The following is a 25,922-nucleotide window of genomic DNA, read 5'->3' on the forward strand; positions in this document are numbered from 1 at the left end:
CAAGGATAGGTACACAATTCTTGGAAGCTGAAAATGTCCCAGTTCTTGCATGGCCAGCATACTCACCGGACATGTCACCCATTGAGCATTTTTGGGATGTGCTTGACCGGCGTATACGACAGCGTGCACCACTTCCCACTAATATCCAGCAACTTCGCACAGCCATTGAAGAGGAGTGGACCAACATTCCACAGGCCACAATTGACAATCTGATAAACTCTATGCGAAGAAGATGTGTTGCACTGCATGAGGCAAATGGTGGTCACACCAGATACTGACTGGTTCTGAGTCCCCAGACCCCCAATAAAGCAAAAAAATGCACATTTCAGAGTGGCCTTTTATTGTGGACAGTCTAAGGCACACCTGTGCACTAATCATGATGTCAGATCAGCATCTTGATGTGGCACACCTGTGAGGTGGGATGGATTATCTCAGCAAAGCAGAAGTGCTCACTATCACACATTTAGACAGATTTGTGAACAATGTTTGAGAGAAATGGTAATATTGTGTATCTGGAATGAATTTTAGATCTTTAAGTCCATCTCATGAAAAATGGGAGCAAAAACAAAAGTGTTGCGTTTATATTTTTGTTGAGTGTATATATATGTATATATATATATATATATATATATATATGTATGTATCTGAGTCCACACTGTGTGGTACTGTACTCGGTGTTCTGGGGACCCCACCACATACAGGGAGGCCCGGTCAGATGTTACATCCCCAGAGGAGGACCATCAAAGCTGTTCATTAGAGACACGGCGCTACGGAGTTTTTTTCATATAGCGCTCGCTCGCACACACACACACACACACACACACACACACACACACACACACACACACACCCCTCGGCCCTCCGACCCTCTGAACTGTGCGTGTACAGAGCCCAGGCGGAACTAAACGGGTGGCTCCGGCGGCGTCATGAGAAGAGCCCGCCGTCATCCGTGCAGAATGCGTGTCAGGGGATTGGGTAACTCTGCCAAGGGAAGAAAAAGGCAGGCAGCGCACACTGCACACATTGTTGAAACAGAAGACATCTCACTTACACTAGACAAGTGTGCAGTGTGTGCGGAGGGGCCTGTATGTGTGTGTGTGTGTGTATTTGTGTGTGTTCCCCGCGTACATGAAGTAGGCATCTGCAGATTTGTATGCATGTGTGTGCGTCTCCCTCTTGCGTGTGCGTCTCCCTCTGTTAGTGTTTGTGTATCAAAAGGAGTTGTAGATGTGTCTATTTATATGCATTCAAAAGGAGCATGAGTGTCTATATATGTCTCTTTGTGTGACTGAGTGTGTCTGCATGTGATTATGCCTCTTAACCCACCCCCAGAACCTAAACATATTTAACTGAAGCAAATGACCCCTCATTACTCAATGTGCTACAATCAAAGGTGAGAGGTCACTGCTGCGTGTGTGTATGTGTGTTGGGCTTCCTTTCATTTGAGCAGGTTTGTGTCTTTACATTTAGACTGCGAGTGTGTGTGCGTGTGTGTGTGTGTGTGTGTGTGTGTGTATGTATGTGTGCGTGTGTGTGTGTGTGTGTGTGTGTGTGTGTGTGTGTGTGTGTGTGTGTGTGTGTGTGTCATTTATCACCACCAGAGCTTTGTTTTCTCTCCTCTCACAGTGTTTGTGTTTACCTGTAGCTCTTATTTGATCCGGCCACACAAGAGGTCAAAGTCACAATGTGTTAGGGGGGGTTGGTGGGAGGTGGGGGGGGGGCGGAAGGATTATGTTCTGTCCCATCTGAAGGACAAGTCACAGAGGATCAGCTCCAAAACCCTGCATTACTTGCTCACCGGGACGCAGACAAAAGCTGGACATCCGAAATGTGTCAAACGCATCACAATGAAGTATATACACAGACGTATACCTGCTTTTCTGAGTGATAATTGAGGAAAAAGGTGTTTGGGGTTTGGTAACAGTTTGTGATGGATTGCATCTTCCGTCCTTTCAGTTACAATTGAAATCTCCAAAAAATAAAGTTTTGTATACGGCCAAATGTAGGACAATGCAACATTTGTGTGGTTGTTGAGTGGTTGGGGGGGGGGGGGGGGGGGGGGTGGATGGCACCAGTGATCATGCATCCTTAGCCCAGCTATCGTTTAGCTAACAGAAATCACTATGGTTAAAGGTACAGTGTGTATTATACAGGGAGTATTTGCGTCATCTCTAGCTGTAAAAGTTCTTGATTGCAACGCTCCCTTGCTAACCTCTCCTGTTTAAGGTTCATTCCTATAGCAGGCAGGGGTTAGGGTTCTACGTAAGCTCTCTCTCTTCTTGTACAGGGATAGAGAGGATTGTTGTTTTCCTCCAACTCATCATCATCATCATCATAATCATCATCACTAGCCTACCACTACTACCACCACCCCTGGCCCATATCCGTTTCCTCTGTCCCTCACGGTGCTAAAAGACAACAGTCATCCAGACAGCACCTACAGTAAAGCCCCATTATGGCTTTTTCCTGAGCCACATTCCAGCCAAACGACCCAGGCGACTGATGCCCGGGCGCAGGGGCATGCATTCCCATCCTCACAAACTGACCCTCCCCCCTTCCCCTCCCTGTACATGCTCCTAACCATACCCATACTTTAAAAACGTCCGGTTGGAGCCTATGGCATGCCCCCCCACACCCTCACCCTACCCCTCCGCCCTCCTGCCAACAAACCCCCGCCTGGCGACTCTTCACGTCTCTCAACCAGCTGGCTCACATAATCAGGAGAGCTTTTGAGGAGACACCCGGGAACGCCATTCGCGGCATTCCCCCCTTTGGATATCATTGCCGTTCCTCGCCAGTGTTGCTGTCAGCATGAGTAAAAGGGGGCTCGGGTTCTGCAGCGGCTCTACTGGTAATGGGATGGACAGATGTTTAGATGTGAGGGGACCCGGGCCCCCCCGCTCTTGGGCCCCTACAGCGGTACATTCTGACAGAAAGCAATCAGCTTGATGTGGAGCAACAGAATACTGTACTGTACACTCACAGCAAAGAGCTGCAATACGAGCCGGTAGAGAGGGATTTAGATATCGGCATGGATAAGGAGGGGAAATTAGCAGCGGGGGGGAGGGAAAAGAGTTGAGGTGTACACACTACAGGGCAGGAAGAAGCAGATGAGAGTGGGTATAAAGGCCCCGGACACACCGGCCCGATAATCGCCGTCGTAGAGTCTGGAGGGGGCGGGGACACGAATCTGTTTGGTGTTTGCCGTGAAATCGGTCGTCGTAGATGTCGTCGGGCTTCTTTTGGATTGAACATGTTCAATCGGCGGCGGGCAGTCTTTCAGTTGGAGCAATTTGATTTGTGGAGGGCTAGCGAATCAGTGAAGCCCGGAAGTGAGGCGGGTAGCACAAACAGCTAACAACAGTTAGCCAGTGATTTAATGTGTTTGTTTGTTTCGTTCAGCGAGTACTCACATGCATCAACCCTTGTTGATTGCTCGACACCATGCTCGACACTCTCTGCTAAAAATGGTGCTCTTTATGGTCCATAAATATAAATACGTATTTCTATCTATGTTTATGGTCTAGAGAGCCGTCCCATCATTTCCGGCTTCCGTATTTTTTCGGGCCACAATACAGATTAGCGCCGCCTGCTGTTATGGAGACATTACGTCCCGCGCAAGCGCAGAGCGTACGGAAAGTCAGCAGTCGACTTGGTGTGTTCTTTGCACTTTTTTGGCCGCGACGGGAAGACTGGAGCTCCCTGAATCGGCAAACTCCATTTTCGGGTAGTCGGACTGGTGTGTCCTGGCCTTAAGAGAGATACATACTTGCAATGCATTTTGGATAAAAAAAAGAGGTCCAGTGTTAAATGGAGTGCACTTTATTTTTTGGATATGCACTGAGTAAAACTTAGAGTATGACAAAAAAAGGGGGGAGGAAAGGGAGGGAGGGAGGGGAGGTGCGGATAAAAAATGCGTCATGCTGGCAGGAGAGAAGAGGGAAACAGCTGAGAGGTTTTTGAGGTGCGTCTTGGGCTCTGGTTGCACTTTTATTTTGGCTTAAGTAAGGTGATACTTATGAGCAGAAAAAGGGACTCTCTCTATTTCTCTCCCCTTCTCTCACCCATACACACACTCACACACACACACACACACTCATTCTCTATTTCTCTCGCAGTCACCCCCTCCTCCCATCTGTCGCTGCCAAGTTTTTTTGTCCTGGGAGGTGATGTGAATGTTTCCACATGTGGCGGGCCCGTGCTACTAGTTTGGCTCGTTACACTGACTCGACACAAAGCCCCCTTATAGGAACAGACGAGCAAACAGGGAGAGAAAAAAGGCCCAATGATTACCTCACAGTGCTTTACTTCTAACGTGAAGGCTCGGATTAAAAGAGCAGGGATAGACATACTGTGTGTGTGTGTGTGTGTGTGTGAGTGTGCCGACCTATCCAACAGGGAACCTAAGATCGTAACACATCCACTAACAGTGGACTCCAAAACTAACAGGGGACATTTTTCAAGTCCCCTCTTGGACATGCTTTAAATCATCTTAAAAACATGTATAATACCTTCTGGTAAATTTTCATAACTTTTGCTAACAGGGGACTTGGAAGTGTGTGAGTGTTTATTTCATATCTGGGACAGCCTCTGCCTGCCCTGGCCTGGCCCATTCACACACGTCGTTTAAACACTCCTCTATTGTCTGAGCCCCAGGGAGTCTTTCAGGCTGTGAAGAGCTGTTGACAGGCTACTTACTGAAGACACCAGTCTCTTGAAAATAGATTTGTATTTTGTTTTTGAAACTAAATATATATGTTGAGTTGAAGTGTTAATAAAAGTTTTATAAAGGACGAAAGATGATATAAACAAACATGGGAAAAAAGATCAGCAGTAAGATTCTTTATTTTCTTGCCAATGTGATTCTCTGTCTACTCTCCACTGTCAGACTACTCATGTGTGGCAGATTAAAAGAGAAAGGTATGTTCTTTGTATTTGAATTCATTGCAAAAAACAAATTGATCATCAGACTATTATTTATTATCAGAACATTTTATAGGTCAAGACCTTTAGAATAGTCCAGTCCCTCAAAATTCCCTTTACTACTAATCTTTATAAGACGAGGTTTTCAATCAATTTGACAGTGTACTTGTGTCTTCAATCTATATTTATTTTGTTTATTTCACAATCACAGAGAAAGGTCCACACTTCCACTGTATCTAATTACTGGAGTCCACTGTTGGTTGGCATGGTGCGACTTTCACACTCCATCGTGGATGAATTTAAAAGGAATAAACCAAACTGGATTATTTCTTTATTTTCAAAATTCCCTTTATTAATCTTTATAAGAAGAGGTTTTCAATCAATTTGACAGTGTTCTTGTGTCTTCAATCTATATTTATTTTGTTTATTTCACAATCACAGAGAAAGGTCCACACTTCCACTGTATCTAATGACTGGAGTCCACTCTTGGTTGGGATGGTGCGACTTTCACACTCCATCGTGGATGAATTTAAAAGGAACTAGAACTGCAAGCAGTTTTGACCGGGGGCCAAGCCTCCGACGCAACTCGTCGTCAACCGCCGCGCCGGCCGCTCACTCCACGGAATCCGTGGATGTAAAGTTTTTGACCGTGGGATGTTCGGTGCGGGAGTTGTATAGGTATCGCTGTTTACGGATGAATTTCGCGAAAGTGCCACGGTAGAACAATGCAGCTCAATTCACAGAACAAGTGGATGTCAAGTTTTTTAAAGTGCGATGTTTGGTTGGCGAGTTATGAGCAAAAGCAGATTGTCAGCCTTGACAAAATGGCCGCCGGAGCTAATTGCACAATGTAATGTCAATGGACATGCTAACATTCCCGCCTTTTTTCTTTGACGGAAAAGAAAAAATCTAATTTTATTAAAAAGTCCCGTAAACATTACTATTTCTTGGCCATATTTTTCATATAGACTCGGGTACGCCCGTTGATGGTTTCCCGTGAGTTTTAAGAAAATTCCTTTGGCCAATTAGGAGATATAAAATTCCCTAGTTTATGGCGCCCCCTTATGGCGAAAATTTCCAATTTTTTTTTTGAACGTAATTAAGGGTAGCCCCAACATATGTCTAAAATTTGAACTTGATCCGACTTATGATTTTGGATTTATGAATTTCTACGTAAAACGTAGCTAATCAACAAATATTTAAAACGCTACCGTTTCTCTATCCATGGTCGGATCAAAATGCATTAGCATGATTTCTTTCCGTGTGGGTCGGTAGATGTGCTGTGCAAACTTTGGTGTCAATTGTCCAAAAATTGTGGGAGGAGTAGCGAAAAATATGTTTTTCAGTTTTCGCGATTTTGCGAAAAATCTATAATATCGCAAATGGGCGTGGCCTATGCCAAAAGATGCAGCTGACTCCAGTGAATATGTGGATATAAAGTTTTTGACTGTGGGAGTTTCGGTGTGGGAGTTATGGCCCCAAACGCGTTTTCTTTGGTGTAGCGCCACCTAGTGGCCGGCATGTCTGAATAGTTTTGTATGCGTACACGGCCCGGACCTGGATCTAGTCATGCAATTGGCATGTCTGCACCCTTTACGGTTTGGCCTGTGGACACAGTTTTAGGTGACTACAAATAATAATCCTTACTAAAACAATAGGGTTCCCTGCCCCGCAGGGCTTGGGAACCGCGTTGCTGTGCAAAACGCGGTCCCAGCTCCTGCTCGGGCTTGGCCCCCTAATAATCGCCACAAAAACAATAGGGTTCCCTGCCCCGCAGGGCTTGGGAACCGCGTTGCTGTGCAAAACGCGGTCCCAGCTCCTGCTCGGGCTTGGCCCCCTAACTAGAACTGCAAGCAGTTTTTACCGGGGGCCAAGCCTCCGACGCGACTCGTCGTCAACCGCCGCGCCGGCCGCTCACTCCGCAGAATCTGCGGATGTAAAGTTTTTGACCGTGGGATGTTCGGTGCGGGAGTTGTATAGGTATCGCTGTGTATGGATGAATTTCGCGAAAGTGCCACGGTGGAACGATGCAGCTCAATTCACAGAACAAGTGGATGTCAAGTTTTTTAATGTGCGATGTGTGGTTGGCGAGTTATGAGCAAAAGCAGATTGTCAGCCTTGACAAAATGGCCGCCGGAGCTAATTGCACAATGTAATGTCAATGGACATGCTAACATTCCCGCCTTTTTTCTTTGACGGAAAAAAAAAAATCTAATTTTATTAAAAAGTCCCTTACACATTAATATTTCTTGGCCATATTTTTTATGTAGACTCGGGTATGCCCCTTGATGGTTTCCCGTGAGTTTTAAGAAAATTCCTCTGGCCAATTAGGAGATATAAAATTTCCTAATTTATGGCGCCCCCTTATGGCGAAATTCTCCAAATTTTTTATTGAACGCAATTAAGGGTAGCCCCAACATATGTCTAAAATTTGGACTTGATCCGACTTATGATTTTGGATTTATGAATTTTTTCGTAAAACGTAGCTAATCAACAAATATTTAAAACGCTACCGTTTCGTTATCCATGGTCGGATCACAATTCTTTCAAATGATTTCTTTCTGTGTGGGTCGGTAGATGTTCTGTGCAAAGTCTGGTGTCAATTGTCCAAAAATTGTGGGAGGTGTAGCGAAAAATAAGTTTTTCAGTTTTCGCGATTCTGCGAAAAATCTATAATATCGCAAATGGGCGTGGCCTATGCCAAATGATGCAGCTGACTCCAGTGCATCTGTGGATATAAAGTTTTTGACTGTGGGACGTTCGGTGTGGGAGTTATGACCCCAAACGCGTTTTCCTTCGTTGTAGCGCCACCTAGTGGCCGGCATGTCTGAATTTTTGTCGTATGCGTAGTCCGGGCGGACCTGGGTCTAGTCATGCAATTGGCATGTCCCAACCCTTTACGGTTTGGGCTGTGCACGCAGTTTTAGGGAGGTACAAATAATAACTAGAACTGCAAGCAGTTGTGGACGGGGGCCAAGCCGTCCCGTGCGACTCGGGATAGGGCGTCGTCGTCCGCGGCGCCGGCCCCTCGCTTCATGGAATCCGGGGATGTAAAGTTTTTGAATGTGGGATGTTCGGTTCGGGAGTTATAGACCAAAAGGCGAAGAAATGGCAGAGAAAGATGCTCAAGTGTGTTTTTGGCACCCCCTTTTGGAGCAATGTAAGGATAAAGTAGAACCAACCATAGGACAAACATGTGTGAAGTTTGGTGTCAATAGGATGAATCGTTTTGGATTTAGGAGCAGTTTGGTACAAGGTAGCTAATGTGCAAATCTTTAAAGCGCTACCGTTTGGTCTTCCGACGGTCGTAGAGGAATTATTTAGTCAACTGTTGTTCGTGGGAGTCCATAGAGCATAATGCTTTTGGTTTCGTCCAAATCGGGCAAAAACTGTAGGAGGTGTGTGTTTTGGTGACTGACACAGTTTTTGCGATGTAGCTGAAAAAAATCCCATACGCAAATGGGCGTGGCCTATCTCAAAAGATGCAGCTGACTTGTGGGCATCTGTGGATGTAAGGTTTGTGACTGTCAGAGTTTTGGTGTGGAAGTTATAGCCCCAAACGCGTTTTATTTGCGTTTTGTGGTTTTGGCGCCCCCTATGGATGACATTCGCAAAACTGCGTTGCATAGAAAGATGCAGCTCAATGTACCAAACAAGTGGATGTCAAGTTTTTGAATGTGCGATGTTTGGTTGCGGAGTTATGAGCAAAATGAAATTGTCTACCTCTCCACTTTTTTGAATGTTCCCGCCAAATAGTTCGAAACAGGAAGTGAAAGTGCAAAACTAATTTGTTTAATAAGTCCGGCATACATAGGAATTTCTTGGCCAGATTTTTTTTATAGACTCAGGTATGCCCCAAGATAGTCTCCCTTGAGTTTCAAGAAAATCCCTTTCATTTTATTTTATTTAGGTATTTGCGCGAATCTTTGAAGCGCTACCGTTTGGTCTTCCGACGGTCGTAGAACAATTCTTTGGCCAACTTTTGCTCGTGGGAGTCGGTAGAGCATAATGCTTTTGGTTTCGTCCAAATCGGGCGAAAACTGTAGGAGGACTGTGTTTTGGTGACTGACACAGTTTTTGCGATGTAGCAAAAAATCTATCTATACGCAAATGGGCGTGGCCTATCCCAAAAGATGCAGCTGACTTGTGGGCATCTGTGGATATAAAGTTTTTGACTGTCGGACTTTCGGTGTGGAAGTTATAGCCCCAAACGCGTTGTCCTTTGCTGTAGCGCCACCTAGTGGTTGGCATGTCTGAATTTTTGTGTCTGCGTACCAGGCACGGACCTGGATAAGCCCGACAAGTGGCATGTCTTCACACTTTCTGGTTTGGGCTGCAGCACCACTTCTACACGACTCCAAATAATAATAATAATAAGAATAATTCCTACTAAATCAATAGGGTTCCCTGCCCAGCAGGGCTTGGGAACCGCGTTGCTCTGCATAACGCGGTCCCTTGCCCTTCTCGGGCTTGGCCCCCTAATAATAATAACTAGAACTGCAAGCAGTTTTTACCGGGGGCCAAGCCTCCGACGCAACTCGTCGTCAAGCGCCGTGCCTGCCGCTCACTCCACAGAACCTGTGGATGTAAAGTTTTTGACCGTGGGATGTTCGGTGCGGGAGTTGTATAGGTATCGCTGTTTATGGATGAATTTTGCGAAACTGCCACGGTGGAACGATGCAGCTCAATTCACAGAACAAGTGCATGTCAAGTTTTTTAATGTGCGATGTGTGGTTGGCGAGTTATGAGCAAAAGTAGATTGTCAGCCTTGACAAAATGGCCGCCGGAGCTAATTGCACAATGTAATGTCAATGGACATGCTAACATTCCCGCCTTTTTTCTTTGACGGAAAAAAAAAATATCTAATTTTATTAAAAAGTCCCTTACACATTAATATTTGTTGACCATATTTTTTATATAGACTCGTGTATGCCCCTTGATGCTTTCCCGTGAGTTTTAAGAAATTTCCTCTGGCCAATTAGGAGATATGAAATTTCCTAATTTATGGCGCCCCCTTATGGCGAAAATGTCCAATTTTTTTATTGAACGCAATTAAGGGTAGCCCCAATATATGTCTAAAATTTGGACTTGATCCGACTTATGATTTTGGATTTATGAATTTTTACGTAAAACGTAGCTAATCAACAAATATTTAAAACGCTACCGTTTCGTTATCGATGGTCGGATCAAAATTCTTTCGAATGATTCTTTTCCGTGTGGGTCGGTAGATGTTCTGTGCAAACTTTGGTGTCAATTGTCCAAAAATTGTGGGAGGAATAGAGAAAAATATGTTTTGCAGTTTTTGCGATTTTGCGAAAAATCTATAATATCGCAAATGGGCGTGGCCTATGCCAAATGATGCAGCTGACTCCAGTGCATCTGTGGATATAAAGTTTTTGACTGTGGGACGTTCGGTGTGGGAGTTATGACCCCAAACGCGTTTTCCTTCGTTGTAGCGCCACCTAGTGGCCGGCATGTCTGAATTTTTTTGTATGCTGAGATTTCACGGACCTGGATCTAGTCATGCTATTGGCATGTCTGCACCCTTTACGGTTTGGGCTGTGCACGCAGTTCTAGCGGCGACAAATAAGAATAATAATAATAATCGCCACTAAAACAATAGGGTTCCCTGCCCCGCAGGGCTTGGGAACCGCGTTGCTGTGCAAAACGCGGTCCCAGCTCCTGCTCGGGCTTGGCCCCCTAATAACTAGAACTGCAAGCAGTTTTTACCGGGGGCCAAGCCTCCGACGCAACTCGTCGTCAACCGCCGCGCCGGCCGCTCACTCCGCAGAATCTGCGGATGTAAAGTTTTTGACCGTGGGATGTTCGGTGCGGGAGTTGTATAGGTATCGCTGTTTACGGATGAATTTCGCGAAACTGCCACGGTGGAACGATGCAGCTCAATTCACAGAACAAGTGGATGTCAAGTTTTTTAATGTGCGATGTTTGGTTGGCGAGTTATGAGCAAAAGCAGATTAAAATGGCTGCCGGAGCTAATTGCACAATGTAATGTCAATGGACATGCTAACATTCCCGCCTTTTTTCTTTGACGGAATTTTTTTTTAAACATTTTATTAAAAAGTCCCTTACACATTAATATTTCTTGGCCATATTTTTTATATAGACTCGTGTATGCCCCATGATGATTTCCCGTGAGTTTTAAGAAAATTCCTCTGGCCAATTAGGAGATATAAAATTTCCTAATTTATGGCGCCCCCTTATGGCGAAAATGTCCAATTTTTTTATTGAACGCAATTAAGGGTAGCCCCAACATATGTCTAAAATTTGGACTTGATCCGACTTATGATTTCGGATTTATGAATTTCTACGTAAAACGTAGCTAATCAACAAATATTTAAAACGCTACCGTTTCGTTATCAATAGTCGGATCAAAATTCTTTCAAAAAAATCTTTTCCGTGTGGGTCGGTAGATGTTCTGTGCAAAGTCTGGTGTCAATTGTCCAAAAATTGTGGGAGGAGTAGCGAAAAGTCAGTTTTGCAGTTTTCGCCATTTTGCGAAAAATCTGTAATATCGCAAATGGGCGTGGCCTATGCCAAATGATGCAGCTGACTCCAGTGAATCTGTGGATATAAAGTTTTTGACTGTGGGACGTTCGGTGTGGGAGTTATGACCCCAAACGCGTTTTCCTTCGTTGTAGCGCCACCTAGTGGCCGGCATGTCTGAATTTCTTTGTATGCTGAGATTTCACGGACCTGGATCTAGTCATGCAATTGGCATGTCTGCACCCTTTACGGTTTGGGCTGTGGACGCAGTTCTAGCGGCGACAAATAATAATAATAACTAGAACTGCAAGCAGTTTTTACCGGGGGCCAAGCCTCCGACGCGACTCGTCGTCAACCGCCGCGCCGGCCGCTCACTCCACAGAATCTGCGGATGTAAAGTTTTTGACCGTTGGTTGTTCGGTGCGGGAGTTGTATAGGTATCGCTGTTTACGGATGAATTTCGCGAAAGTGCCACGGTGGAACGATGCAGCTCAATTCACAGAACAAGTGGATGTCAAGTTTTTTAATGTGCGATGTGTGGTTGGCGAGTTATGAGCAAAAGCAGATTGTCAGCTTTGACAAAATGGCCGCCGGAGCTAATTGCACAATGTAATGTCAATGGACATGCTAACATTCCCGCCTTTTTTCTTTGACGGAAAAAAAAAAATCTAATTTTATTAAAAAGTCCCTTAAACATTACTATTTCTTGGCCATATTTTTCATATAGACTTGGGTATGCCCCTTGTTGGTTTCCCGTGAGTTTTAAGAAAATTCCTCCGGCCAATTAGGAGATATAAAATTTCCTAATTTATGGCGCCCCCTTATGGCAAAATTCTCCAAATTTTTTATTGAACGCAATTAAGGGTAGCCCCAACATATGTCTAAAATTTGGACTTGATCCGACTTATGATTTTGGATTTATGAATTTTTTCGTAAAACGTAGCTAATCAACAAATATTTAAAATGCTACCGTTTCGTTATCGATGGTCGGATCAAAATTATTTTAAGTGATTTTTTTTCGTGTGGGTCGGTAGATGTTCTGTGCAAACTTTGGTGTCAATTGTCCAAAAATTATGGGAGGAGTAGCGAAAAATATGTTTTGCAGTTTTCGCGATTTTGCGAAAAATCTATAATATCGCAAATGGGCGTGGCCTATGCCAAATGATGCAGCTGACTCCAGTGCATCTGTGGATATAAAGTTTTTGACTGTGGGACGTTCGGTGTGGGAGTTATGACCCCAAACGCGTTTTCCTTCGTTGTAGCGCCACCTAGTGGCCGGCATGTCTGAATTTTTGTCGTATGCGTAGTCCGGACGGACCTGGATCTAGTCATGCAATTGGCATGTCTGCACCCTTTACGGTTTGGGCTGTGCACGCAGTTTTAGGGAGGTACAAATAATAATAATAATAATAACTAGAACTGCAAGCAGTTTTTACCGGGGGCCAAGCCTCCGACGCAACTCGTCGTCAAGCGCCGTGCCTGCCGCTCACTTCGCGGAATCCGTGGATGTAAAGTTTTTGACCGTGGGATGTTCGGTGCGGGAGTTGTATAGGTATCGCTGTTTACGGATGAATTTGGCGAAACTGCCACGGTGGAACGATGCAGCTCAATTCACAGAACAAGTGCATGTCAAGTTTTTTAATGTGCGATGTGTGGTTGCCGAGTTATGAGCAAAAGTAGATGGTCAGCCTTGACAAAATGGCCGCCGGAGCTAATTGCACAATGTAATGTCAATGGACATGCTAACATTCCCGCCTTTTTTCTTTGACGGAAAAAAAAAAATCTAATTTTATTAAAAAGTCCCTTAAACATTACTATTTCTTGGCCATATTTTTTCTATAGACTCGTGTTTGCCCCTTGATGGTTTACCGTGAGTTTTAAGAAAATTCCTCTGGCCAATTAGGAGATATAAAATTTCCTAATTTATGGCGCCCCCTTATGGCGAAAATTTCCGAATTTTTTATTGAACGCAATTAAGGGTAGCACCAACATATGTCTAAAATTTGGACTTGATCCGACTTATGATTTTGGATTTATGAATTTCTACGTAAAACGTAGCTAATCAACAAATATTTAAAACGCTACCGTTTCGTTATCGATGGTCGGATCAAAATTCTTTCGAATGATTCTTTTCCGTGTGGGTCGGTAGATGTTCTGTGCAAACTTTGGTGTCAATTGTCCAAAAATTGTGGGAGGAATAGAGAAAAATATGTTTTGCAGTTTTTGCGATTTTGCGAAAAATCTATAATATCGCAAATGGGCGTGGCCTATGCCAAATGATGCAGCTGACTCCAGTGCATCTGTGGATATAAAGTTTTTGACTGTGGGACGTTCGGTGTGGGAGTTATGACCCCAAACGCGTTTTCCTTCGTTGTAGCGCCACCTAGTGGCCGGCATGTCTGAATTTTTTTGTAGGCCGGGAGGCCGGGGGTCTGAACTAGTCACGCAAGTGGCATGTCCCAACCCTTTACGGTTTGGGCTGCAGCACCACTTTTACTCGGAGAAAAATTAAAATAATAATAATAATAATAATAATAATAATCGCCACAAAAACAATAGGGTTCCCTGCCCCGCAGGGCTTGGGAACCGCGTTGCTGTGCAAAACGCGGTCCCAGCTCCTGCTCGGGCTTGGCCCCCTAACTAGAACTGCAAGCAGTTTTTACCGGGGGCCAAGCCTCCGACGCAACTCGTCGTCAACCGCCGCGCCGGCCGCTCACTCCGCAGAATCTGCGGATGTAAAGTTTTTGACCGTGGGATGTTCGGTGCGGGAGTTGTATAGGTATCGCTGTTTACGGATGAATTTCGCGAAAGTGCCACGGTGGAACGATGCAGCTCAATTCACAGAACAAGTGGATGTCAAGTTTTTTAATGTGCGATGTGTGGTTGGCGAGTTATGAGCAAAAGCAGATTGTCAGCCTTGACAAAATGGCCGCCGGAGCTAATTGCACAATGTAATGTCAATGGACATGCTAACATTCCCGCCTTTTTTCTTTGACGGAAAAAAAAAAATCTAATTTTATTAAAAAGTCCCTTAAACATTAATATTTCTTGGCCATATTTTTTATATAAACCCGTGTATGACCCTTGATGGTTTCCCGTGAGTTTTAAGAAAATTCCTCTGGCCAATTAGGAGATATAAAATTTCCTAATTTATGGCGCCCCCTTATGGCAAAAATGTCCAATTTTTTTATTGAATGCAATTAAGGGTAGCCCCAACATATGTCTAAAATTTGGACTTGATCCGACTTATGATTTTGGATTTATGAATTTTTTCGTAAAACGTAGCTAATCAACAAATATTTAAAACGCTATTGTTTCGTTATCCATGGTCCGATCAAAATTCTTTTACAATTTTTTTTTCCGTGTGGGTCGGTAGATGTTCTGTGCAAACTTTGGTGTCAATTGTCCAAAAATTGTGGGAGGAGTAGCGAAAAATATGTTTTGCAGTTTTCGCGATTTTGCGAAAAATCTATAATATCGCAAATGGGCGTGGCCTATGCCAAATGATGCAGCTGACTCCAGTGCATATGTGGATATAAAGTTTTTGACGGTGGGACGTTCGGTCTGGGAGTTATGACCCCAAACGCGTTTTCCTTCGTTGTAGCGCCACCTAGTGGCCGGCATGTCTGAATTTTTTTGTATGCTGAAAATTCACGGACCTGGATCTAGTCATGCAATTGGCATGTCTGCACCCTTTACGGTTTGGGCTGTGCACGCAGTTCTAGCGGCGACAAATAATAATAAGAATAACTAGAACTGCAAGCAGTTGTGGACGGGGGCCAAGCCGTCCCGTGCGACTCGGGATCGGGCGTCGTCGTCCGCGGCGCCGGCCCCTCGCTTCACGGAATCCGGGGATGTAAAGTTTTTGAATGTGGGATGTTCGGTTCGGGAGTTATAGACCAAAAGGCGAAAAAATGGCAGAGAAAGATGCTCAAGTGTGTTGTTGGCGCCCCCTTTTGGAGCAATGTAAGGAAAAAGTAGAACCAACCATAGGACAAACATGTGTGAAGTTTGGTGTCAATAGGATGAATCGTTTTGGATTTAGGAGCAGTTTGGTACAAGGTAGCTAATGTGCAAATCTTTAAAGCGCTACCGTTTGGTCTTCCGACGGTCGTTGAGAAATTATTTAGTCAACTTTTGCTCGTGGGAGTCCATAGAGCATAATGCTTTTGGTTTCGTCCAAATCGGGCAAAAACTGTAGGAGGTGTGTGTTTTGGTGACTGACACAGTTTTTGCGATGTAGCGAAAAAAATTCCCATACGCAAATGGGCGTGGCCTATCCCAAAAGATGCAGCTGACTTGTGGGCATCTGTGGATATAAAGTTTTTGACTGTCAGACTTTTGGTGTGGAAGTTATAGCCCCAAACGCCTTTTCTTTGCGTTTTGTGGTTTTGGCGCCCCCTATGGATGACTTTCGCAAAACTGCGTTGCATAGAAAGATGCAGCTCAATGTACCAAACAAGTGGATGTCAAGTTTTTGAATGTGCGATGTTTGGTTGGGGAGTTATGAGCAAAATCAAGTTGTCAACCTCTCCACTTTTTTGAATTTTCCCGCCAAATAGTTCGAAACAGGAAGTGAAAGTGCAAAAGTAATTTGTGTAATAAATCCGGCATACATAGGAATTTCTTGGCCAGATTTTTGGTATAGACTCAGGTATGCCCCATGATAGTGTCCCTTGAGTTTCAAGAAAATCCCTTTTGTTTTTGTTTTTTTAAAGATTTGCGCGAATGTTTGAAGCGCTACCGTTTCGTCTTCCGATGGTCGTAGAAAAATTCTTTATCCAACTTTTACTCGTGGGAGTCGGTAGAGCATAATGCTTTTGGTTTCGTCCAAATCGGATAAAAACTCTAGGAGGAGTGTGTTTTGGTGACTGACACAGTTTTTGCGATGTAGCAAAAAATGTATCTATACGCAAATGGGCGTGGCCTATCCCAGAAGATGCAGCTGACTTGTGGGCATCTGTGGATATAAAGTTTTTGACTGTCGGACTTTCGGTGTGGAAGTTATAGCCCCAAACGCGTTTGCCTTTGTTGTAGCGCCACCTAGTGGTTGGCATGTCTGAATTTTTGTGTCTGCGTACACAGCACGGACCTGGATAAGCCCGACAAGTGGCTTGTCTTCAAACTTTATGGTTTGGGCTGCAGCACCACTTTTAGGGGCGCCAAATAATAATAATAATTCCTACTAAATCAATAGGGTTCCCTGCCCAGCAGGGCTTGGGAACCGCGTTGCTCTGCATAACGCGGTCCCTTGCCCTTCTCGGGCTTGGCCCCCTAATAATAATAATAATTCCTACTAAATCAATAGGGTTCCCTGCCCAGCAGGGCTTGGGAACCGCGTTGCTCTGCATAACGCGGTCCCTTGCCCTTCTCGGGCTTGGCCCCCTAACTAGAACTGCAAGCAGTTGTGGACGGGGGCCAAGCCGTCCCGCGCGACTCGGGATCGGGCGTCGTCGTCCGCGGCGCCGGCCCCTGGCTTCACGGAATCCGGGGATGTAAAGTTTTTGAATGTGGGATGTTCGGTTTGGGAGTTATATACCAAAAGGCGGAAAAATGGTAGAGAAAGATGCTTTGGCGCCCCCTTTTGGAGCAATTTAAGGAGAAAGTAGAACCAACCATAGGACAATGTCAATTGTCAATGGTGTCAATAGGATGAATCGTTTTGGATTTAGGAGCAGTTTGGTACAAGGTAGCTAATGTGCAAATATTTGAAGCGCTACCGTTTGGTCTTCCGACGGTCGTAGAGAAATTATTTACTCAACTGTTATTCGTGGGAGTCCATAGAGCATAATGCTTTTGGTTTCGTCCAAATCGGGCAAAAACTGTAGGAGGTGTGTGTTTTGGTGACTGACAAAGTGTTTGTGGTTTTGGCGGCCTCTATGGATGACATTTGCAAAACTGCGTTAGATAGAAAGATGCAGCTCAATGTACCAAACAAGTGGATGTCTAGTTTTTTAATGTGCGATGTGTGGTTGGCGAGTTATGAGCAAAAGCAGATTGTCAGCCTTGACAAAATGGCGGCCGGAGCTAATTGCACAATGTAATGTCAATGGACATGCTAACATTCCCGCCTTTTTTCTTTGACGGAAAAAAAAAAAATCTAATTGTATTAAAAAGTCCCTTAAACATTACTATTTCTTGGCCATATTTTTTATATAGACTCGGGTATGGCCCTTGATGGTTTCCCGTGAGTTTTAAGAAAATTCCTTTGGCCAATTAGGAGATATAAAATGTCCTCGTTTATGGCGCCACCTTATGGCGAAATTCTCCAAATTTTTTATTGAACGCAATTAAGGGTAGCCCCAACATATGTTTAAAATTTGGACTTGATCCGACTTATGATTTTGGATTTATGAATTTCTACGTAAAACATAGCTAATCAACAAATATTTAAAGCGCTACCGTTTGGTCTTCCGACGGTCGTCGAAAAATTCTTTTTTATAACTTTTGCTCGTGGGAGTCGGTAGAGCATAATGCTTTTGGTTTCGTCCAAATCGGATAAAAACTGTAGGAGGAGTGTGTTTTGGTGACTGACACAGTTTTTGCGATGTAGCAAAAAATCTATCTATACGCAAATGGGCGTGGCCTATCCCGGAAGCTGCAGCTGACTTGTGGGCATCTGTGGATATAAAGTTTTTGACTGTCGGACTTTCGGTGTGGAAGTTATAGCCCCAAACGCGTTGTCCTTTGCTGTAGCGCCACCTAGTGGTTGGCATGTCTGAATTTTTGTGTGGGCGTACCAGGCACGGACCTGGATAAGCCCGACAAGTGGCATGTCCAAACACTTTCTGGTTTGGGCTGCAGCACCACTTCTACACGACTCCAAATAATAATAATAATAACTAGAACTGCGAGCAGTTGTGAACGGGGGCCAAGCCTCCTGCGCAACTCGGGATCGGGCGTCGTCGTCCGCGGCGCCGGCCCCTCGCTTCATGGAATCCGGGGACGTAAAGTTTTTGAATGTGGGATGTTCGGTTTGGTTGTTATAGACCAAAAGGCAAAGAAATTGCAGAGAAAGATGCTCAAGTGGATAAGGAGATGTATACTTTTTGTGTTTTTGGCGCCCCCTTTTGGCGAAATTTTCCAATTTTTTTTGAGGATGTTCATTAGGACAGTACGACCATATTTCTAAAATATTGTCTTGATATGATGTATAGTTTTGGATTTATGATCACTTACGTACAAGGTATTACAAGGAAGCTAATCGGCGAATCTTTAAAGCGCTACCGTTTGGTCTTCCGATGGTCGTAGAAAAATTATTTGACCAACTTTTGCTCGTGGGAGTCATTAGAGCATAATGCTTTTGGTTTCGTCCAAATCGGGCGAAAACTGTAGGAGGAGTATGTTTTGGTGACTGACACAGTTTTTGCGACGTAGCAAAAAATCTATCCTATCGCAAATGGGCGTGGCCTATCTCAAAAGATGCAGCTGACTTGTGGGCATCTGTGGATATAAAGTTTTTGACTGTCGGACGTTCTGTGTGGGAGTTAAAGCCTCAAACGCGTTTTCCGTTGTTGTAGCGCCACCTAGTGGCCGGGATGTCTGAATTTTTTCGTCTGTGTACCAGGCACGGACCTGGATCTAGTCATGCAAGTGGCATGTCCCAGCCCTTTACGGTTTGGGCTGCAGCACCATTTCAAATAAAAAGTAGAAGAAATGTTCAATATCGAAAAATCGAATCTTTAAAGCTCTAGCGTTTGGTCTTCCGATGGTCGTAGAAAAATTATTTGACCAACTTTTGCTCGTGGGAGTTGGTAGAGCATAATGCTTTTGGTTTGGTCCAAATCGGGCAAAAACTGTAGGAGGAGTATGTTTTGTTGACTGACACAGTTTTTGCGACGTAGCAAAAAATCTATCCTATCGCAAATGGGCGTGGCCTATTTCAAAAGATGCAGCTGACTTGTGGGCATCTGTGGATATAAAGTTTTTGACTGTCGGACTTTCGGTGTGGAAGTTATACACGTTTTCCTTTTTTTGTAGCGCCACCTAGTGGCCGGCATGTCTGAATTTTTTTGTCTGCGTACCAGGCATGGACCTGGATCTAGTCATGCAAGTGGCATGTCCCTACCCTTTACGGTTTGGGCTGCAGCATCAGTTTTACGCGGAGAAAAATAGGAACTAGAACTGCAAGCAGTTGTGAACGGGGGCCAAGCCTTCCACGCGACTCGGGATCGGGCGTCGTCGTCCGCGGCGCCGGCCCCTCGCTTCACGGAATCCGGGGATGTAAAGTTTTTGAATGTGGGATGTTTGGTTTGGGAGTTATAGACCAAAAGGCAAAAAGATTGCAGAGAAAGATGCTCAAGTGTGTTTTTGGCGCCCCCTTTTGGAGCAATTTAAGGAAAAAGTAGAACCAACCTGAGAACCACAGGACAAACACATGTGTGAAGTTTGGTGTTAACAGGATGAATCGTTTTGGATTTAGGAGCAGTTTGGTACAAGGTAGCTAATATGCAAATCTTTAAAGCGCTACCGTTTGGTCTTCCGAAGGTCGTAGAACAATTATGTATACAAATGTTGCTCGTGGGAGTCGGTAGAGCATAATGCTTTTGGTTTCGTCCAAATCGGGCGAAAACTGTAGGAGGAGTGTGTTTTGGTGACTGACACAGTTTTTGCGATGTAGCGGAAAAAATTCCCATACACAAATGGGCGTGGCCTATCTGAAAAGATGCAACTGACGTGTAGGCATCTGTGGATATAAAGTGTTTGACTGTGGGATGTTCGGTGTGGGAGTTATAGCCCCAAACGCGTTTTCTTTGCTTTTTGTGGTTTTGGCGCCCCCTATGGATGACATTCGCAAAACTACGTTAGATAGAAAGATGCAACTTAATGTACCAAACAAGTGGATGTCAAGTTTTTGAATGTGCGATGTTCGGTTGGGGAGTTATAGCAAAATCAAATTGTCATCCTCTCCATTGTAAAGACACTTTTTTGAATTTTCCCATTTTCCCGCCTAAAGACTTAGAAAATGGCGAAAACAGGCAAAAAATTTGAAAAACTCTTTTTTTTAATAAGTCCGTTCCACATAGAAATTTCTTGCCCATATTTTTGCCATAGGCTCAGGTATGCCCCATGATAGTCTCCCTTCAGTTTCAAGAAAATCCCCTTTTTTTTTTTTTTTAAGGAATTTTCGCGAATCTTTAAAGCGCTACTGTTTGGTCTTCCGATGGTCGTAGAAAAACTATTTGACCCACTTTTGCTCGTGGGAGTCGGTAGAGCATAATGCTTTTGGTTTCGTCCAAATCGGGCGAAAACTGTAGGAGGAGTATGTTTTGGTGACTGACACAGTTTTTGCGACGTAGCAAAAAATTTATCCTATCGCAAATGGGCGTGGCCTATCTCAAAAGATGCAGCTGACTTGTGGGCATCTGTGGATATAAAGTTTTTGACTGTCGGACTTTCGGTGCGGAAGTTATAGCCCAAAACGCCTTTTCCTTTGTTGTAGCGCCACCTACTGGCCGGGATGTCTGAATTTTTTTGTCTGCGTACGGGGTACGGACCTGAATATGCCCTGGAAGTGGCATGTCCCAACCCTTTACGGTTTGGGCTGCAGCACCACTTTTACGCGGAGAAAAATAATAGGAACTAGAACTGCAAGCAGTTGTGAACGGGGGCCAAGCCTCCCACGCGACTCGGGATTGGGCGTCGTCGTCCGCGGCGCCGGCCCCTCGCTTCACGGAATCCGGGGATGTAAAGTTTTTGAATGTGGGATGTTCGGTGTGGGAGTTATAGCCCCAAACGCGTTTTCTTTACTTTTTGCGGTTTTGGTGCCCCCTATGGATGACATTCGCAAAACTGTGTTATGTAGAAAGATGCAGCTGACTTGTGGGCATCTGTGGATATTAAGTGTTTGACTGTGGGATGTTCGGTGTGGAAGTTATAGCCCCAAACGCGTTTCCTTTGCTTTTTGTGGTTTTGGCGCCCCCTATGGATGACATTCGCAAAACTACGTTAGATAGAAAGATGCAGCTCAATGTACCAAACAAGTGGATGTCAAGTTTTTGAATGTGCGATGTTCGGTTGGGGAGTTATAGCAAAATCAAATTGTCAACCTCTCCATTGTAAAGACACTTTTTTGAATTTTCCCATTTTCCCGCCGAAAGACTTAGGAAATGGCGAAAACAGGCAAAAAAATTGAAAAACTCTTTTTTTTAATAAGTCCGGCCCACAAAGGAATTTCTTGCCCATATTTTTTCCATAGGCTCAGGTATGCCCCATGATAGTCTCCCTTCAGTTTCAAGAAAATCCCCCCCCCCTTTTTTTTTAAAGGAATTTTCGCGAATCTTTAAAGCGCTACCGTTTGGTCTTCCGATGGTCGTAGAAAAATCATTTGACCTTCCTTTGCTCGTGGGAGTCGGGAGAGCATAATGCTTTTGGTTTCGTCCAAATCGTGAGAAAACTGTAGGAGGAGTATGTTTTGGTGACTGACACAGTTTTTGCGATGTAGCAATAAATGTATATATACGCAAATGGGCGTGGCCTATCTCAAAAGATGCAGCTGACTTGTGGGCATCTGTGGATATAAAGTTTTTGACTGTCAGACTTTCGGTGCGGAAGTTATAGCCCAAAACGCCTTTTCCTTTGTTGTAGCGCCACCTAGTGGCTGGGATGTCTGAATTTTTTTGTCTGCGTACGGGGTACGGACGTGGATATGTCCTGGAAGTGGCATGTCCCAAACCTTTACGGTTTGGGCTGCAGCACCACTTTTACGCGGAGAAAAATAATAATAATAATAACTAGAACTGCGAGCAGTTGTGAACGGGGGCCAAGCCTCCCACGCGACTCGGGAACGGGCGTCGTCGTCCGCGGCGCCGGCCCCTCGCTTCACGGAATCCGGGGATGTAAAGTTTTTGAATGTGGGATGTTCGGTGTGGGAGTTCTAGCCCCAAACGCGTTTTATTTGCTTTTTGTGTTTTTGGCGCCCCCTATGGATGACATTCGCAAAACTACGTTAGATAGAAATATGCAGCTCAATGTACCAAACAAGTGGATGTCAAGTTTTTGAATGTGCGATGTTCGGTTGGGGAGTTATAGCAAAATCAAATTGTCAACCTCTCCATTGTAAAGACACTTTTTTGAATTTTCCCATTTTCCCGCCGAAAGACTTAGGAAATGGCGAAAACAGGCAAAAAAATTGAAAAACTCTTTTTTTTAATAAGTCCGGCCCACAAAGGAATTTCTTGCCCATATTTTGGCCATAGGCTCAGGTATGCCCCATGATAGTCTCCCTTGAGTTTCAAGAAAATCCCTTTTTTTTTTTTTTTTTACAGATTTTCGCAAATTTTTAAAGCGCTACCGTTTGGTCTTCCGATGGTCGTAGAAAAACTAATTGACCCACTTTTGCTCGTGGGAGTCGGTAGAGCATAATGCTTTTGGTTTCGTCCAAATCGGCCGAAAACTGTAGGAGGAGTATGTTTTGGTGACTGACACAGTTTTTGCGATGTAGCGAAAAATGTATATATACGCAAATGGGCGTGGCCTATCTCAAAAGATGCAGCTGACTTGTGGGCATCTGTGGATATAAAGTTTTTGACTGTCGGACCTTCGGTGTGGGAGTTATAGCCCAAAACGCATTTTCCTTTGTTGTAGCGCCACCTAGTGGCCGGGATATCTGAATTTTTTTGTCTGCGTACGGGGTACGGACCTGGATAAGCCATGCAAGTGGCATGTCCCAAACCTTTACGGTTTGGGCTGCAGCACCACTTTTATGTGGAGAAGAATAAGAATAATAAAAGGCCCAACAAAAACAATAGGGTTCCCTGCCCCGCAGGGCTTGGGAACCGCGTTGCTCTGCAAAACGCGGTCCCAGCCCTACTCGGGCTTGGCCCCCTAATAATCCCTACAAGAACAATAGGGTTCCCTGCCCCGCAGGGCTTGGGAACCGCGTTGCTCTGCAAAACGCGGTCCCAGCCCTACTCGGGCTTGGCCCCCTAATAATAATCCTTACAAAAACAATAGGGTTCCCTGCCCCGCAGGGCTTGGGAACCGCGTTGCTGTGCAAAACGCGGTCCCAGCTCCTGCTCGGGCTTGGCCCCCTAACTAGAACTGCGAGCAGTTGTGAACGGGGGCCAAGCCTCCCACGCGACTCGGGATCGGGCGTCGTCGTCCGCGGCGCCGGCCCCTCGCTTCACGGAATCCGGGGATGTAAAGTTTTTGAATGTGGGATGTTCGGTGTGGGAGTTATAGCCCGAAACGCGTTTTCTTTGCTTTTTGTGGTTTTGGCGCCCCCTATGGATGACATTCGCAAAACTACGTTAGATATAAAGATGCAGCTCACTGTACCAAACAAGTGGATGTCAAGTTTTTGAATGTGCGATGTTCGGTTGGAGAGTTATAGCAAAATCAAATTGTCATCCTCTCCATTGTAAAGACACTTTTTTGAATTTTCCCATTTTCCCGCCTAAAGACTTAGGAAATGGCGAAAACAGGCCAAAAAATTTAAAAACTCTTTTTTTTAATAAGTCCGGCCCACATAGAAATTTCTAGCCCATATTTTTTCCATAGGCTCAGGTATGCCCCATGATAGTTTCCCTTCAGTTTCAAGAAAATCCCCTTTTTTTTTTTTTTTAAGGAATTTTTGCGAATCTTTCAAGCGCTACTGTTTGGTCTTCCGATGGTTGTAGAAAAACTATTTGACCCACTTTTGCTCGTGGGAGTCAGGAGAGCGTAATGCTTTTGGTTTCGTCCAAATCGGGCGAAAACTGTAGGAGGAGTATGTTTTGGTGACTGAAACAGTTTTTGCGACGTAGAAAAAGATCTATCCTATCGCAAATGGGCGTGGCCTATCTCAAAAGATGCAGCTGACTTGTGGGCATCTGTGGATATAAAGTTTTTGACTGTCGGACTTTCGGTGCGGAAGTTATAGCCCAAAACGCCTTTTCCTTTGTTGTAGCGCCACCTAGTGGCCGGGATGTTTGAATTTTTTTGTCTGCGTACGGGGTACGGACTTGGATGAGCCCTGCAAGTGGCATGTCCCAACCCTTTACGGTTTGGGCTGCAGCACCACTTTTATGTGGAGAAGAATAATAAGAACTAGAACTGCAAGCAGTTTTTACCGGGGGCCAAGCCTCCGACGCAACTCGTCGTCAACCGCCGCGCCGGCCGCTCACTCCGCAGAATCTGCGGATGTAAAGTTTTTGACCGTGGGATGTTCGGTGCGGGAGTTGTATAGGTATCGCTGTTTACGGATGAATTTCGCGAAAGTGCCACGGTGGAACGATGCAGCTCAATTCACAGAACAAGTGCATGTCAAGTTTTTTAATGTGCGATGTGTGGTTGGCGAGTTATGAGCAAAAGCAGATTGTCAGCCTTGACAAAATGGCCGCCGGAGCTAATTGCACAATGTAATGTCAATGGACATGCTAACATTCCCGCCTTTTTTCTTTGACGGAAAAAAAAAAATCTAATTTTATTAAAAAGTCCCTTAAACATTACTATTTCTTGGCCATATTTTTTATATAGACTTGGGTATGCCCCTTGATGGTTTCCTGTGAGTTTTAAGAAAATTCCTCTGGCCAATTAGGAGATATGCAATTTCTTAATTTATGGCGCCCCCTTATGGCAAAATTCTCCAATTTTTTTATTGAACGCAAATAAGGGTAGCACCAACATATTTCTAAAATTTGGACTTGATCCGACTTATGATTTTCAATTTATGAATTTCTACGTAAAACGTAGCTAATCAACAAATATTTAAAACGCTACCGTTTCGTTATCGATAGTCGGATCAAAATTCTTTTACATGATTTCTTTCCGTGTGGGTCGGCAGATGTTCTGTGCAAATTTTGGTGTCAATTGTCCAAAAATTGTGGGAGGAGTAGCGAAAAATATGTTTTGCAGTTTTCGCGATTTTGCGAAAAATCTATAATATCGCAAATGGGCGTGGCCTATGCCAAATGATGCAGCTGACTCCAGTGCATCTGTGGATATAAAGTTTTTGACTGTGGGACGCTCGGTGTGGGAGTTATGACCCCAAACGCGTTTTGCTTTGTTGTAGCGCCACCTAGTGGCCGGCATGTCTGAATTTTTTTGTATGCGTACACGGCCCGGACCTGGATCTAGTCATGCAATTGGCATGTCTGCGCCCTTTACGGTTTGGGCTGTGCACGCAGTTTTAGATGACTACAAATAATAATAATAATAACTAGAACTGCAAGCAGTTTTTACCGGGGGCCAAGCCTCCGACGCAACTCGTCGTCAACCGCCGCGCCGGCCGCTCACTTCACGGAATCTGTGGATGTAAAGTTTTTGACCGTGGGATGTTCGGTGTGGGAGTTGTATAGGTATCGCTGTTTACGGATGAATTTCGCGAAACTGCCACGGTGGAACGATGCAGCTCAATTCACAGAACAAGTGGATGTCAAGTTTTTTAATGTGCGATGTTTGGTTGGAGAGTTATGAGCAAAAGCAGATTAAAATGGCTGCCGGAGCTAATTGCACAATGTAATGTCAATGGACATGCTAACATTCCCGCCTTTTTTCTTTGACGGAATTTTTTT

The sequence above is a fragment of the Ammodytes marinus genome (genome assembly GCF_949987685.1).
Source record: "Ammodytes marinus genome assembly, chromosome: 19".
Lineage (NCBI taxonomy): Eukaryota > Metazoa > Chordata > Actinopteri > Uranoscopiformes > Ammodytidae > Ammodytes > Ammodytes marinus.